This window comes from Ceratotherium simum, chromosome 38, assembly GCF_057802395.1.
Source record: "Ceratotherium simum simum isolate JZ-2026a chromosome 38, ASM5780239v1, whole genome shotgun sequence".
In the NCBI taxonomy this organism is placed as follows: Eukaryota; Metazoa; Chordata; class Mammalia; order Perissodactyla; family Rhinocerotidae; genus Ceratotherium; species Ceratotherium simum.
This window is the reverse complement of record NC_141937.1, coordinates 1,175,537-1,193,832: the sequence shown is the minus strand read 5'-3', so window position 1 is coordinate 1,193,832 and position 18,296 is coordinate 1,175,537. Positions and strand designations below refer to the sequence as shown.

The 18,296-nt window shown below is 39.2% G+C and overlaps 1 pseudogene; it reads left to right on the top strand.

Annotated features, from left to right (window-relative positions):
* The window catches only part of LOC147912225 (large ribosomal subunit protein uL23-like), a 30,663-nt pseudogene extending 17,759 nt beyond the window's left edge, over positions 1-12,904 (top strand).
* The last annotated feature ends 5,392 nt before the right edge of the window (positions 12,905-18,296 follow it).

The window sequence follows — 18,296 nt, the reverse complement described above, 5'->3', positions numbered from 1 at the left end:
AGAATTTATTTACCCTTCTAAAACAGCTCTCATTCAAAATGGGCCTGGTCCCTTCCGATTCTTTACGCCTTGAATGGCTGTTCATTGGCTAACAGAAGAATCCCAGATTTCCTAGAAAGCATTTAAGAATCTTTACCACCTGCTACCAGCCAGTATGTCTGCGTCCATCTTCTGCATCAGTAGCACCACTCGAGTTGCAAATTCACTGGGTCACTTCTCTCTGTGCCTTGCACATGCTGCATCTTCTTTCTGGAATTCCTTTCTTATCTTGTGTGCCTGTTCATCCTACTACCACTTTCTTATCCTTCAAGACTCAGCTCAAAGCTAATTCCTCTGGGAAACTGCCCCCTAGTGCCAAGGATTGGGGTAAGCGCCCTTTCTCCGTGCCCCACAAGGCCCGGAGTTCTCCACACTGTAGCACCTATCCCCGTGGACAACCTGCTCACAGGCTTGGCTGATTGAGGCTGTCACTCTGTTAACTTCCTACGCACTGCCTTGCCTACTTTTATATCCTCAGCATCGTGTAGACTTCTCATACCCTAAACTCACCTCCTAGTTTATCTGACAGTCTGCTGTCTGCTCCTCTTTCAGAGCCCACATAACGTCCTTATAAGCCTCCTCCCTCCCCATTTCCAGAAGAACTTACTGGTTTTTCAGGGGACACATTGTGTCACTGTTGGCCAACCTCTGTCACAGTCCTGATGACTTTGTGTTTCAGTTATGTGACAACTCCTTCTAGACTGTGACCACCATATGCTATAATAAAGTCAGGGTTGGTGGTTTCTGACACTGACAGGAATGATGTCCCTGGAATTATTAACCCTTTCAAGTGCTGGGTTGAGTGCAGCGAGAAGACTGCGGAGTAGTTTATTCAGAATTTGGGGGGCAGATGTGTAGATGAGGCAGTGTAAGAACATGAATCAGCATGAAATATGGCTGATGTCGCACTCCTGGGTGACTCGCGCTCATCTCTTCATCTTCCAAGCTCACGACCTTTGTCCTGTGGTTTACTGCTGACCTTATGTTGGAGGCTTGGGGCGTGGAGAAGCATCTATCCCAGGTTCTGTGGTCTTCGTCACCCCTTTCACTCGCAGTGGGGCCTCTCCTGTGTTAGGTTTTATTTTGAAAGGTCTAAGCCTAGCTCTGACTGCTTCCTTTTGTTCATCTTTATCCTGCAACAATTTTACTTTATTATTTATTGTTTCTCTATCTTTGCTGTGTTTGGAGTGGGGATGGGCATTTAAAGCAGGAATTCTTGGCATCATCTCGATTAAAAGTCTCCTTGACCTTTTCATAACCTCTTACTTCCTTATTTCAGCCATTTACCCCCAAAGCCTGAATACAAGCAGCACGATTCCCAGTGCACCCATCACTCAGCGACAGCCCTCATGCTATAAAGGCATTGTCTGTCTGTCGGAGTGGGGATGGCTCCCCAGGAGCTCATTCATATGTGCACAACATTTGCAGATTTAGATATTCTCCAAAGCAAAAATCACCACACCGGCGACTCCTCCAGGAGCGCAGCTCTGCATGGCCGGGGAGCAATGCCCACTCCCACCGGGGCGTCTGCGGCGCCACTCTGCCCAGTGGTCTTGACTCAACATTCACCCCGGGCCTCTCGGGACTGCTGGGAGAGGGTCGTCCCATTGTGCAATCGGCCTGCAGAGACGACCTCCTCACTTAGGAAATGTGACCCGGTCTCCCTCTGCCGGGTGACTCACTCTCAGCCTTTCATCTGGACAGGCAGGGCTCTGTCTGTAGCTGCCTCAAAATACTCTTTCCATTTCATCATAGTTTAATATGTTATAGACTCATGATCTTCAACAAATAATGAAAACCATCCATAGCCTCTCCAGGCAGGAGCCCACTGAGGAAAGTCTTATTAAAGACGTTTCCGGGTATTACACATGACTGTTGTATACACTCAGGTCTTTTACATTACTCATTTGACATCTGTTTGACATCTAAACTTTAAAAGGGGGGTTTTGTTACCAAAAGTTTACAAAAATAAACAATTAAAACATTCAAAGTATTTACTAATAAGATCATTTTACAAACATTACTAAATCAGATGGTTTTAATTCATTTACTGTAGGATAATAATTGGAATTAGGTGGATTGAATCAGAATCTCAGAACAAAGTGTATTCTTTGCTCTCATGAATTTTTTATACTTTAAATAGTCTTTGCACTCATGTAAACACCATTTCTAAGGTGGAGTTTCCTTACATGAAAACAAAAAAAGAAGAGTTCCACAATTTTAGACATCTTATAAACATTCGTTTGACACAGATTTATTTCAGAGTCACCCAGAAATCCTCCAACAAGTGAGCCATTCCTTAGTTGAAGAAATAACAGGGACTCAATACATTAATTGTTCACTCATTTCTTTTAGATTCCTAATGCTGTTCTCCACAGTAGCTATTTAAATCTGTCTCTCCTAAACATAACCCCATGGAACCCATACATAGGAACTGGACTTGATTTTTTTAATAAAAGATGTTGGAGTATAACTTACATACTGGGTAATGCATACTTGTCAAGTGTACAGTTGGGCAAGTTTTAATAAGTGGATATGTCGAAATGATCACCACCACGATCAAGATACAGAACGTTTCCATGAACCCAAGATTCCTACGCACCTCACTGCCATAAAACTCCCTACGGCCATGCCCAGGCAAACACTGATTTGCTATTTGTCCCTATAAATTAGTTCTCCCTTCTCTAGAATCTCCATAAAGTTGTACAATATGTGACTTTTGGTTTGTTTTTAGTTTTAAAATCTTTATTGATATACAATTGAAGAAAAATAAACTGTATGTATTTAAAGTGTACGATTTGGTAAATTTCGACGTATGTTACCTGTGAAGCCATCACCATAATCAAGATAATGAACATGTGCATCGCCAAAGATTCCTCCTGCGCTTCTCTATCTTTCTCTCTGGCACCTCCCTGCTCCCCACACATCCTCAGACAGTCGCTGACTTACTTCCTGTCACAGTGGGCTGGTTCGCCTTTGCTACAGTTTTACGTACGTGCATCATACAGCATGCAGTGCTTTTTGTCTGGCGTCTCTCACTCAGCATACTTATCCTGAGACTCAGCCATGCTGTTGCGTGTACCGACAGGCAATATTGTTTACTGCTGAGTAGTACTCCACTGTGTGGATATTCCACAATTTGTTTACCCTTTCACTTTTGATAAAATTTTGAGTTGTTTCCAGTTCTTGACTCTTAAAAATAAAGCTACTCTGAACATTGATGTAAAAATCTTTGTTAAGGCATTTGTTTGCACTTCTCTTAGGTAAATACTCAGGAGTGGAAAGGCCATGTCACATGGTGAGTGTTGTTTAACTTTTTAAGAAGCTGACAAACTGTTTCCCAAATCGGTTGTACAATTTTACACTTCCAACAGCAGTATGGAAGAGTCCTAGTTCCTGCCCATTCTCACCAACACTTGCTACGGTCAGTCTTTTAAGTTATAACCATTTTAATAGACATGTGGTGCTATCTCCGTGTGGTTTTAATTTGCTTATTCCTAATGTCTAATGACACGGAACACTTTTTCATGTGCTTATTTGTCATCCATAGATCTGGTTTGGTGAAGTGTCGGTTAAATATTTTGTCCATTTTTAAACAAGCTGTTTGTTTTCTTACTGTGAGTTTTGATATACTTTTTATATGTAGATACAAGTCCTTGATGAGATACGTGGTTTGCAAAAAATTTCTCCCAGTGTGCGGCTTATCTTTTCATTCTCTTCACAGTGTCCTTGGAAAAGCAGGTGATTTTAAACCAATTAGAAACTATAATTAATATTTTCAGAGAAAATACTACACCCATGAAACAAGAGCAGGGCTCAGTAAAAAGGGAAAAAATCAGAGAGCTACGAAGAGCTCTCAAAATGAAATCTATAATAACAAGAATTCCAGCCTCAGACTCACACATAACAAGCGTGGAGGTCACTCCCATCCTCACAACAATGAAAATCAGAACATCCTGAAATTCAAAAACCTTTCTTAGAGCCGTCAGAGAATTGAGGGCACCCTGAAATCTGGAGAGACAGGTACATCAGAGTCACAGCGAGATCAGCCACAACTGGTGGGACACTTACATGGTCATTTTGATGAACTGCAGGAGGCTGAGTGTGGAACAGCATAAGAGCGAGAACCCCCTGGGCCACAGGCTTGGGAGGACTTCACAGGTTCGTGGGTTTTACCTCCAAGAATTCCCCAGTTTCTCATGGTGAAGAGCCCAGAAAGATCACTTGCGTTTCTGGCAGAACGAGGAGAAAAGTAACTATTTTGAAATATGCTCAGAGGCATGCTTTCCAGGGAAAAGGACTTACCAGAGCTTATCCCACCTGGGGGAGTCACACACCTGACTCCAGCCTCCTCTAGCCCCCCAGCTCAGCTCAAGGGAGAAAGAGCTAAGAAACACCTAGGAAGGTAACAGCCCAGGAACACAAGGCCACTGCAAGCCAAGACTCAAGGAAAAAGTCAATAAAATATGTCCCCTCCCCACATCTTACTATGGCAGGGCAGGTCTCCTGTATAAAAACAGCCTAAAAGATTGTAAGACACAGACTCTACCTAAGGAGAAGTTCTGGGAGCACAGACAACAAGGGAGACAAAACAAGCGCACGAAGAACGGGAAGCCTCTGGCACCTCAGTCACAGAAAACACTGAAGGCAGCCCAACTCCTGCCAGACTTCATGCTGAAGTTTGTCCCTGCAGTTCCTGTTACCCAGATCACTGTGTCTGGCTTTAAAAAAACAAACAAAAAACTCCAAAGAGTGCCGCAAGGCAAGAAATAGCGCAGTAGGAAGAGACTAAGCACGCTGCCCAGATTCAGATAGGCCATAGCTTTGGAATTAGCAGACTCTAAAATGACTATGAGTAATATGTTAAGGGTTCTAATATCAAAAGTCGACAAAATGCAAGAAAAGATGGGTAATGTAGGCTGAGAGATGGAGACTCTAAGAAGATATCAAAAGGTAACTGTAAATCAAAATTACTGACAAAGAACACCTTTGATGTGGTCATCCATGGACTGGGCATAGCCAAGGAAAGAATCAGTGACTTGAAGATATGTCAATAGAAATTTCCCAACTAAAATGCAAATAGGAAAAAGAATTAAAAAATAAAAACAGAACAGAATTGAAAGAAATGTCAGACAATTTTAAAATGTGTAACATACACATAATTATAATGCCAAAAGGAGAAATAATGGAGCTGAAAAAAATATTTGAAGTAATAATGGCCAAGAATTTTCCAAATTTAATGACAGACAACTAACCACAGATCCAGGAAACTCAGAGAACACCAAACAGGATAAATACTGAATGAATACATACGTAGATACATACATACATGTCTGCATACACAGATACATACATAAATGCATGCATACGTGAATACTACATGCATACATACATACACACGTATATAAATATATAGATAAAAACAAATACATGCATGCATACATATATACATAAATACATACATAATATATAAATATATACAAAAGTAAATAAGCACACTGGCATAAAGCATATTATATTTAAACTACAGAAAACCAAAGACAAAGAGAAAATCTTGAAAGAAATCAGAAGGGAAAAAAATGAACTTACTTATATAGGGGCAAGGATATAAATTATAGCTGAATTCTCTTTAGAAACCATACAAGCAAGAAGAGAATGAAGTGAAATATTTAAAGTATGGAAATAAAAAATCCACCAAACTAGAATTCTATATCCAGTGAAATTATCCTTCAAAACTAAAGGGGAAATAAAAAATGTCTTAGAGAAACAAAAATGGAAGGAATTCCTCACCAGCAGGCCTATGCAAGAAATGTGAAAAGAAGTCCTCAAGGGAGAAGGGACTTGATGAAGGTCAGAAACTTGGATCTACCTAAAAACAGGAAGAGTGCTGGAGGAGGAATAAACAAGGTAAACAAAATCCTTTATCTTCCTCATTTGTAACCAGTCTAGAAGATAACTTGTGTAAATTGTAACATTGGGAGTAACAATGCATTGGGTATCAATAGCATACGGATAAATGAAATGAATGATGCAAATATCATAAAGGGCAGGACCGAGATGATGGGGAAGCTGTGCTATAAGTTTCCTGCCCTATTCATGATATGGGATAGTTTATTTTAGATGGATTTATATTCATTGAAAATTCATACTGAAAACTGTAAGACAGCAACTAACACTTTTTATAAAACAAGTATAAATAATATACTAAGAGAAGAGATAAAATGAAATCATAAAATTATCACTTAACAGCAGAGAAGGCACAAAAGGCAGAAGAAAAAATGGAAACAAAGAACAAGTCCAATGAATAGAAAACAGTTACAAACATGGCAGATATTAATCCAACCACATCAGTAATCACTTTAAATGTGGATGGTCTAAGTACACCAGTTATTTCTAAAAATGCAAAAAAACATAGTGACAGAAAGCAAATCAGTGTTTTCCAGGGGCTGGGAGTGGGCATAGTGAGCTCTTTGGAGTCGTGGGAATGTTCTAGGTATGACTGTGGTTACAATTCCATGATTGTGTATGTTTACTGCCAAGACTCATCAAAATGTACACTTGAAATTGATCAATTAATGTAAATTACACCTCAATAAGGCTGCTATAGAACCATAATAAAAATGATTAAGAGAACTCGGTAGATAGATATAACAGGAGAACTAGTACAGCAGAAGAGGCTTAGTAAATGTGAGTGATGATCAATATAATTCATCAAAATAAAGTGGACACACATGCACACACACACACACGTACACAATGTGGTCCAGTAAGAATGGAGAAAGAGAATGAGTCATAAACAATATTCAAGGAGTTAATGACCTAGAGTTTTTCCAGACTGATCAAAAGAACCCATAACTGTAAGCATTTTAGTAATTTGGTAAAGAAGCCCACAGATGTAGGAAGCTCAGCAATGTCCCAGTAGGATAAATACAAACCCCCCACCCATGCACATCAGAGACGACCTGCTGAATACCAAAGGGAAGATTCCAAAGCAACCAGAAAAAAATGTAGAACTTTTCCAAAGAGCCATCACAAACATGACTGCTGAATTCTGAAAAGAAATAATGAAAGTCAGAAGGCAGTTGACATGTGTTCTGGAAGGGCTGAGAGAAAACACCTGCCCACCAGAGTTCTGTGTCAGTGAAAATCGTCTTCAGAAATGAATAGGGCTGCATGACAAGAAGTCCTAGAGGGCGTTCTTAGGAAAATGATTCCAGAAAGATACAGGAGGCACAGGTAGGATTGAGTAGCACCAAAAGAGTCAACATGGGAGTAAACGTAAATGAAAATTAACTGCCCAGAGCAACCACTTGAAAGCCTTCCTGGTTTAAACTAAACCCAGGCAAAAACATGGACGTCCTCTACAGGAAGTCTCCTGGCCTGGGAGGAGAACCCTGAAAGCCAAGGATGACACAAGGAGGCCTCTGCAGACACCAGTCCAGACCTCAGCTTTGCCATTGATGGTTGCATGGCTTTAATGCCCATGCTCCAGTGTCCAGCTTGATATGGGACCAGAATAGTACTTATCTCGTGGGCTTGACTGTGGATTAAGTGGGTAATAAATTCTCAAATAATGTCTGTCTGTGTCCACAGCCACTCACGTGTCGTGTCATCTCAATCAAGTCCCTGATGTCCCTCGCCTATGAATATTGGATTGGGACTTCCATGGTTCCAATTAGAAGTTATCGTTATGCTTTTAAAACACTGGTTCCCAGGTACCACCGTTGGTCCCTTGATGAGATGGTCAGGATGAGTTCAGGTGTCAGGATGTTCTTAAACTCACCAGGTGATCCTGGCCATTTGTGAAATTTATGAGCCATTGGATAAGGAGTCTCTAGGTTTGCTTTCACCACTAAAAGGATCTAATCCCCAAATCTAAAACAAGGGGCTTAATATTTTATCTTATTTTGTTTAAAACATTTGACAAATCAACAGACTGAATTCAGAACATCAACATCAAAGACCCAAATCTTTTTAGGTCATTGCCAATTTCACATTCTGTGCGTAAATATCAAGCTTTTACATTATTTAACGTTGTTATAAATATGTCCTATCACATTTTGCCTAGGAGTAGAGCAGGAACATCAAGGAAAAAAGATAGGTTAAAATCCAAGTTTAATTAAAACACGTTTCCTAATAGAGAATGATAAGAGGTATTTTATTTTATTATTTTATTATTTTATTTTATTTTGGTGAGGAAGATTCGCCCTGAGCTAACATCTGTGCCCATCTTCCTCTATTTTGTATGTGGGACTCCACCACAGCATGGCTTGATGAGCGGTGTGTAGGTCCCTGCCCAGGGACATGAACCTGCAAACCCCAGGCCGCCAAAGTGGAGCACGTGAACTTAACCACTACACCACTTACCCAATAAGAGGTATTTTAGACTCTGCATCACCATTATCTGCTTGTTTGTTCAACACAAATGATGTATTTAGTAGTGATGCCAAAAATGAAAAACGGCATATGCTCAGTTCAAAACCGTGGCAAAAAGAGTATGCCTACATGCATTAAAATTCTCATTAATCAATACTGAGGATGACGTAGTGCTCTGATGAAACGTGGAGATACCAACACTAGCTTGTGTGTATGTGTGTGTCTATGTATTTACTTATCTATTCTTTTTAACCAATGAACTATATCCTGTAATTTTTTAATATAAAATAATGGTATTATGTTTTCAAAGATCATACAGATAAATAATACAGTGGTTGAATTTTCATAAATAAGAGATGGTTGATTTATTTCATTTCTTTCTTCTACAACATCTAAATGCCTGGTAATCAAAGCACCTTGTCGCTTAGCATAATACCCTCAAGGTCCATTACGTTGTCACAAATGGCACAATTTCATCTTTTTTATCATCATTATTTATACATACCACATCTTTTTTATCCATTCTTCTGTTGAGGGGCACTTGGGTTGCTTTAAAGTCTTGGCTATTGTGAATAATGCTGCAATGAACATAGGGGTGCATACATCTTTTCAAATTAGTGTTTTTGTGTTCTTTGGATAAACACCAAGAAGTGGAATAGCTGGATCATATGGTTTTCTATTTTTAGTTTTTTGAGAAACCTCCATACTGCTTTCCATATAAGTCAGAGAAAGATAAATACTTGTGATTTCACTCACAATATGTGGAAGATAAACAAACATGTGGATAAGGAGAACGGATTAGTGGTTACCAGAGGGGAAGGGAGGAGAAGGTAAAGGTGTACATATGTATGGTGACAAATGAAAACTAGACTATTAGTGATGAACACAATGCAGCCTATAGAGAAACTGAAATCATGTATACCTGAAACTGCACAATGTCATAAACCAATGTGAACTCTTTTGAATAATTTTAAAAAAATAACTTTTCAATCAGAAATGTACTGATATAGCAAATTAGAAAAGTGCCAAGCATGATCATCTTAGAAAATGCATGGGTAATATAAAATAAGAGTAGGTACCCTTTTAGAGCAAAGGAGAGAACATGTATATGAATATATTTCTTCGTATACATTCTACCGTTGAAGCAATTGGTCTAACAAAATCAAAGTTCGTCATTTTAGTAGCTCCTGGAAAGGGGGAGGTATCTACATGGAATATTTGAAATTCTTTTGTAAAAATGATTTGTCCCTTCTCCCTCACTTATTGATTTATAAAGGCTATCATTTTTAAATACCAGTTTTCTATTTATTTGTATATAGAAATACAATTTATTTGAAAAACTGTGTTCGTATCCAAAGCTTTGATAAATGTATTCATTAATTCTATCAGTATGACCATAGATTATAGCCTATTTTGGTTTTTCTGTGCGCATAATTATGCCATAGTCAAAGAATGACAGTTTTGGTTCTCTGTTCCAATCCGTGCCTTCCATTTCCTGTCATTGCTTTATAGCACCAGCTGGAACTGCAGGACAATGTTGAAAGAAAATCTGAAGCATTTTTTTGAGATATAACTCACATATGGTAAAATGCACAAATCCTAAGGGTACAATTTGTCGAGCTGTGGAAAATGCATATACCTGGGAAACCATACCACAATCAAGATGTATATTTTCACAATCCCAGGATGTTCCCTGGGGCCCCCGTCTGTCAACTTCAGACATCCCAGGTGGCAACAACTGTTCATATTTCTGTCACCATAGATTAGTTTTACATGTTCTAGAACTTCATATAAATGGAATAGTATGGTATGTACTCTTCTGTGTCTGGCTTCTTTCTCTCAACATAATGTTTTTGAGATTCAGTATTTTGTTGTTTTTTATTAGTGAGTACCATTCGTTAAATTAATATACTATATTTCATCATTCTCTTACTGATGGATGTTAGCACTTGCTCTGTGTTTTTATTGCTATGGATGCACCTGCTGAACCTTTTGTACCTGTTGTGTTGTGGGTGTGTGTTTTCATTTCTATCGAGCATATACACAGAAGTAGACTCGCTACCTCAATGGGTAGACATATGTTTAACTTGATAAGAGATTTTACCCATTTCACCCTCATAGGCAACACGTAAGAGTTACAAATTTTACACATCCTTTCTTATTTCAGTCATTCTAGTGGGTCCTTAGTGGTATCTCAGGCTCCACCGAACTTGTTAAATCTGAACATTTAGTCTTTCATCAAATTTAGGAAGCTTTTGGTCATTTGTTGTTCACATATGGTTTCTCTCCTGTTCTGGGCTGAATTGCATCTGCTCAAAATTCATCAGTGGAAGCCCTAACCCCTAATGGGACTGTATTTGGAGAGAGGGCCTGCAAGGAAGTCACACAGGTTACCTGAGGTCATAAGGATGGAGGCCTAATCCAACAGGACTGTTGTCCTTAGGAGAAGAGAGAGAGACACAAGAGGTCTCTCTCCCTCCACATGCACACAGAGGACACAGCAGGAAAGCAGCCATCTGCACGCCAGAAAGCGGGCCTCACCAAGAGCCAACTCTGCTGACACTTGATCTCATGCTTCCCAACTCCAGAAGTGGGAGAAAATGAACTTCTGTTGTTTAAGTGGCCCAGTCTGTGGTATTTTGTTACGGCAGCCTCAGGAGACTAACGCACCTGCCAGTCTCCTCTTCTCTCCCCCAGGATTCTAATTTTCATATATTAGACTATTTGATATTGGCCCACATGTCCTAGGCTCTGTTCATTTTTGCAATGTCCTCTTCCTCTTTTCTCCAGATTGGTTAATTTCAATCAATCTCTATTCGAGTCCACTCTTTCTTCTGTCATCCCCATTCTGCTATTGAGATCATCCAGTGATTTTTTTTCAGACTGTATTTTCAGTTCTAAAATTTCCATTTGATACTTTTTAAAAATTATATCTACTTATCTGCTCATGATTCTTATATTTCCACTCACTTCCAGTGTTTTTTTTTTTGTTTTGTTTTACCTCAAAGAGTATAATTACACTAGCTGCTTTAAAATCTTTGCTTATTCCCACATCTGAACCATCTCAGAGTTCCATCTTCATGGCCTTTTCTCTTGAGACCAGGCCACGTTTTCTTGTTCTTTGTACGTTCAGCAAATTTTGATTGTATGCTGGACGTTTTGAATGTTATTTTGCATAGTCTCTTGGTTATGTTTTAATCTTCTTGAGATTGTTGTTGGTTTTGGTTTAGCAGGCTAACTACCCAGTTTAATTCAGACCACAAGGTCTTTCTCACCTATTGTGGGCACTGGTTGAAGTCAAAATTTAATTCTCTAAATTCTCGCTGTGCTGAATTGGGTCCATCTCACACGTGCACACTTCAGGGCTTAGGCTGACACTCGTGTGGATTTATACGCAGAGCAGTGGATCCCTTTCATGAGCTCCCTCTTCTCCTGGATTTCCACCTCACCCTCCAGCCCACGCAGGCTCTTTTCTGCCAGGAAAACAGCGGACTTCCCTTTGGAGTTTTCACCACCACGCAGCTTCAGTTTTGAGTTTCCATTGACTTAAGTTTTACTGATCTTTTATTCTGCAGGTTCAATCTTCTTTTAAGCCCTCTAGTGATTTTTTTGTTTCAGATGTATTTTTTTAGCTCTTTTTCATTGTTTCCATTTCTCTACTCAGTTCCCTTCTGTTTACTCAATACGTATATTTTTTACTTTAAATCCATGAGCGTGTTTACAATAGCTGTTTTAAATTCCTTTTCTGTTAATCTAGTATCTAGGCAATTTGAGGGTATGTTTCTATTTACTGTTTTTGTATCCTCTTTATAGACCACATTTTCCTGCTTCTATGCCTAACTAGTAATTTTTTAAATTGTTTATCCATTCTGATTAGATTAAGAACACGGTGACTGCTGCTTGGTTAAAAGCCTGTGTTATATTTTTCTTCCTTTCAGAGTGTTGTGTTCTTCAAAGGAACCAGTGATGCACATGTGACATGGGGCTCCCACTACAGGTCTTGAGGCCAGAAGCTAAGGGTTTCTGAATCCTGCACCCTCATTTTCTTTACTTTTCTCAGCCCCTCCCACTCCCAAAGCAGAAGCCAAAGCAAAGGCTTGAAGGTCAAGAAAGCAGGTTGAAAGGTGTTCACAGTCACAAATAAAAGGTTCATGTCGCCCACCTTCTCAAAGCCCAAGATCCCGCAGCTCTAAAGAGCCCAAATATCCTTGGAAGAGCGCCCTCAGGAGAAACAAGCTTAACCACTATGCCATCATCAAGTTCCCCTGAGCACCGAGTCAGCCATGAAGAAGACAGAAGACACCCACACACTGTGTTCATTGTGGATATCAGAGCCAGCAAGCACCAGATCACACAGGCTGTGAAGAAGCTCTAGGACATTGACATGGCCCAGGTCAACACGCTGATCAGGCTTGATGGAGGGAAGGCACATGTTCCACTGGCTCCTGACTATGATGCTGCGAATGTTGCCAACATTAGGATCATCTAAACTGACTCCAGCTGCCTAATTCTAAATACAAATTTTTTCACCATTAAAAGAAAAGAGTGTTATGTTTTGGCAAGTAGTTGATTAACTGATAGATGAGCCTGATGCTGTTGTGGCTTCATTTGGGGCTTTATCAGTGCTGGGGTACAGTAGCTTTACAACAAACATGGCATTTCTGGGGTCTCCACTATATTCCAAGGGTGTCAGTGAGGTCTGTGCACTTAGATAATGTGTATTTGTCTTTATCAAAATCCCAGAAAAACCATTCAGAGTGAGATATACTACTTTCCAGGTGAGGTAATTTTATCATTTTCTATAAAGTGAGACATATTTGCACTTTCGAAGATATAATTTATATCAGTCCATATAACATTTAGAAAGTGAAACTAATATTGTACAGAGTGTTATCTCAACTTCTACAGATTAGATATGGAAAAACGGCTTATTTCTAATCATGTCATACAAATTATGTTTTAACTATTACCTACCTACTCACCACCACGACCCTGCAATATTATCTTGTGGGAAATGTGCTCATCACAGAATTTCATGTAAATAGTATAGTATGTATTCCTAAAGTATAAGGTCTGTTTAAAAATTAACTAAAATATCATTACCATACCTTAAGAATTAACAATCTTTGTTTTCAAATATTCTGCCAATGTTCAAATTGTCTTTTGTTTCGTGCCACTTTTTTTAGTGGTGATGATTGAATTAGGATCCAGATAAGAGCTGCTTACCATGACTGGTGGATGCATCTCTTAAACCTCTTTTATCTCTATAGGTCCCATGTCCATCTCTTTCTCTTTTGTTTCCAGTTGTTGAAGAAACTGGATCGTCTGCCCTAGAGCATTTTCACAGCCTGGGTTTGGGTGATCGCCCCCTGTGGCGTCCCCTAACAGGCTCCTCTGCTCTCTTTACTTCCTGTAAATTGACAATTGGATATAGAGGCTCGTTAAGGTTCTACTTGATTTTCTCTACTTTAGGGAGGTTAACGTTATAAGAGATAGATTATTTTTGTCCAAAAAAGGCACAAAATGGGTAGTTGTCCTTTTTGTGCTATAAGCAGCCACTGCTGGTTAATATATCTAGGTTGACTAATTCATTGGGATTTACAAAATAATCATACTCTCTCCTTCCTTCTTCATGCATTAGCTAACATCCTTCCATAAAAGAAAGTTCCCCTGATCTGTGATTATTAACTTGTAGTCATTTAGGACAGGAAAGGAAAGATAACTTGCAAATTCTTTATGTCTTTTTACCATTTTTCAAAATAATGAGTTAGTTCATTAGCATCCTATAGAGGGGACCAGTTAGTTGGTCAGTGGAACTTCTTCAGGTTTGCTCCTGCGATCTTTTGACACTATCCTTGACGACTTTGATAGCTTCTTTGCTGTGTACCAGGTCCAGATGGTCCAGGCTCATCTTATACACTTCTCACTCCAGGTCTAGACACAGTGTTTCTTCAAGGAGCCTGGCTCCTTCTAGGGGGAAATAATATAGCAGGACCTCAGTTTAGGCACTAGGGGTGCTCACTTCCACTGGCCATTGTCTTTGGCCATTTCAGTGACAAAAATTAGGGGGCCTTTTTTTAAATACAAAATGCATCATGAGTTCATTCTGATGTAGCCAGTTACATACACTATTCTGGGTTTATACTAAACCTCTTACTTCTTACATCTGCGCTTTCCTTACCCCATGCCAGGAAACATGGTTCTAAATAATGCTATAAGTGACACAACGACATAACATAGAATTACTAATTTTCCTTATCCCACAATACCACACCCAAAGTCTTAGAATAAAAATGTTAACATGCTTATCCAACAGTATGATTACAACAAAAAGTATTAGCTTTTCAAAGTTCTTTTTATCCTTAATATGTACTTCACAAAGGATGTACAATATACTGTTTTAGAGTCATTTTAATAACTATTCTTTGTGTAGTTATTTCACCAACTGTGTACACATTAGGATTTATTTGTTTCTTTATATGTTTGGATTTTTAGAAATTGAACTTTAAAATTTGCTTGTATTTCATGCTTATATAAATAATCTGTATGACTCCAAAGTCAAATGTACAAAACAAGTTATATTCAAAGAGTTCTGGGTCCTGTTTTAAGGTAAAAACATCATGACATATTTGCTACCTTATTACCACCTCCTCTTGTAGGACAGCACTTTAAAAGTTCTCTAGTTTAATCTAAGGAGATACATATATATTTGTATTCTTTCTTTTTTAGAAAAAGTGGTATATTGTACACTGTTTTCCATATTGACACTTGATTTTAATGCAGAAAGGCTACTCAGTACACAATCATAACCCAAACTGTTTTATTTAGCTCACATTTATAGAAGGTTACCTGTGTGGAAGAGGAGGAAACTATTATTGAATGATTATTGAATTATTCAGTAATATTATTTTACCTTTGAATGTCTATTGTGTGTGAGATATTTTAAAGACTTCATCTCATTTACTCTTTAAAATGATCTCTTCAAGTAGGAATTATTGTCTCCAATTTAAAGGTAACAAAACTGATTCTTAGAGGTAACTTCCTCAAGGCCACACACCCAGAAAGCCACGTGTTAATGTGTAAACCGAGATTTGTCTTACCCGGCACCTGGCCCTTCCACTATATGCTGTAGGATTGCATGGGCGGCAGTCTACACTCAACATCCCTCATGTGGTAGGTTTACAATTAAAGGAACTCTAATGTGCTAGGAACTTTCTTCCTAGCACAGAGTTGGTCATTTGCTGCTGTAATAACTGATTTGCTGTTTTAACAATTTGCATTATTTTAACCAAAGTCATTCTATTTTTGATTATTTAAAGGAATGACTCACACTAGAGGATTCTGCTCACTTGGCCAATTTCCAAGAAGGAAAATAAAAAGCTTAAAGCACATGTGTTTCTGCACTGTGTGGAAAGTTCAAGTGGTCATTCCAGGAGACCCACCAACGTGTTGTGTTCATCTAACGTCTCATCTTCCCATAGGCATCGCATCTGAAAGCAAGCTCAATAACTCCACTCTGGGAGTTACGAAGAGTGTTTTGAAAACATCAACAGGAACATTCTGTACAGACGTACTCCCGTTAGAGAAACCCTAGAGTTAGTAACAGACCCTGAAGATCAGCGAATGGAGCCTCATCAAAGACTCACACTGACTAACCAGCCGTAGATACTTACTTTGTGTTGCCACAAACATCAACATATGTTTTACAGATTCTTTATAAAAAAAAAAAAAAAATGGAAACATGAAAAGCAGAACTAAAAAGACTTTCTGTGACTTCTGTGCTGAGAAATTGCTGTCTAGCAGATCCATAAAGCAAAACACAAAACGTTATGGTAGCATAACTCAGGTTGGGAGAGTAATCGACAACTTCAGGCACCTTAGGGTTCCTGATCTACCGTTAGTCTTCTCATCAATATCCTTCCTATGGAACTGTAATTTCCTAGTGGTGTATGCTTTCTAAAATCTAGGAGTGAAATCCTGGATTATGAACTCTTAAAGTGCAGGGGCCGGCCCAGTGGCGCAAGTGGTTGGGTGCGCGCGCTCCACTGCAGCGGCCCGGGGTTCGCTGGTTCGGATCCCGGGCGCGCACCGACGCACTGCTTTGGCAAGCCATGCTGTGGCGGCATCCCATATAAAGTGGAGGAGGACGGGCACGGATGTTAGCCCAGGGCCGTCTTCCTCGGCAAAAAAAGAGGAGGATTGGCGGATGTTAGCACAGGGCTGATCTCCTCACAAAAAAAAAAAAGGGCAAAGAGCTCTGTCACTTTGGGAAACACACGAGATGTAGCAGGTTTGCCATCTCCATGATGTTCTCAGCTTTGGGTGGACACCTTTTATTTGTGAAAGAGATCTCCCAAACAAGGTGTTTTTAAAAAGATACTATTTTAAATGCTAAAATTAAGAACGTGAATCGGTGCCATTCTGGGCTGGGCGAGTGCCAGGTGGTGATATTACAGAGATGAATACAGCTCTGTTGCTGATCTTAAGAGGCTTCTAGAGGAGAGGGAAGGCAGAAGTGAAGATCAGGGCAGGAGAGCAGTGAGGGTGGGTGTTAAAGGTGAATGAAGAAGCAATGCAGGAGGCACGTGTCTCATCCTGGGGCCAGGAAGTGCTGCTGCCGGTGAAGCTCTCCATTCTTGACAGATGCTGAGCTAAGGGTAAGCAGGGATCTTGTTTTCTGAAATATGTGTATATTACATACATAGTCCTGCAAAATACTTCAAAAAACTAGATGAATTACAACCCTAGTCTTTTAAATGCTTAATTAAGCTCAATGATGTTGAACAGGAAATCCCCAGAGGTCAAAAGCGAACACAGACCAGGCAGAACTGGATTCTCAGCCTCCCTGGGGACAACTGGCTCTCCCAGGAACCTACAGCTTCGGGTTTCACCAGCCACTCAGCTGAATAGAGACAAGTCTTCAGCCAAAGAATGTGGGGATTTGGAATAAAGTCCCTTACATAAATAGAGGTTACTTAAAGGACAGAATAGTTCCTTCTCCATGTGGAAAACACACTATTCACTTACAATATCATTATAGTACTGCCTGTTGACTTGGGGTTCAAATTTATATAAGTCTGCATGATCCAGGACACGACTTTCAAATACAACTTTCTGCAATGATAGGAATACACTCCAGCTGCCATTTGTGGTGGTTGAGCAGTTGAAACGTGGCTTGTGTGAATGAGAAACTGATTTTATTTTATTTTATTTACTTTTAATTAATTTTAATTTAAGTGGTCATATTTGGCTAGTGGCTACCATATTGCACAGCACAGATGCTATAAACTCCGAGCTAAGAAATTAACTTGAAGTGGTCCCTTGAGGACAGTAATTCTCTCTGAAGGCACACATTCACAGTGGAGGTCCCTTGAATTTCCACTAAGGTTGGTGAACTTGAAGTCCATAATTACAAAACACAAAGAAAAAAATTACCAGAAACAAGAGTCTGCAGAAAAAAATAGCAAAATTAGACCCCCGAGGAATTCAGACATTGGAAATATCAGATGGAGACTACAAAACAAGTAGGTGCAAACTTTAAAGAAAAAATAATAAAATTAAAAATATAAGGAAGAACCTGGAGGCAATCAAAAATTAACAGGTAGGTTTGGGAAAGAACCAGATAGAACATCTAAAATGCACACACATACGTACACGTAGACAGACACATACACATACAAACATAAATATATATTGTAAATGAAAAATCCTATGGGTTATTTTAAACAACATTGTAGATGTAGTTCAAAAGATTTAGGTTGAAAAAGATTAAGAAATATTTCTATAAATATTACCCAGAAAAAAACAGAATTACAAATACTGTTAAAACATGAGAAATAAATAAAAGGCACGAGAAACAGGATGAAAAGATCTAACATACA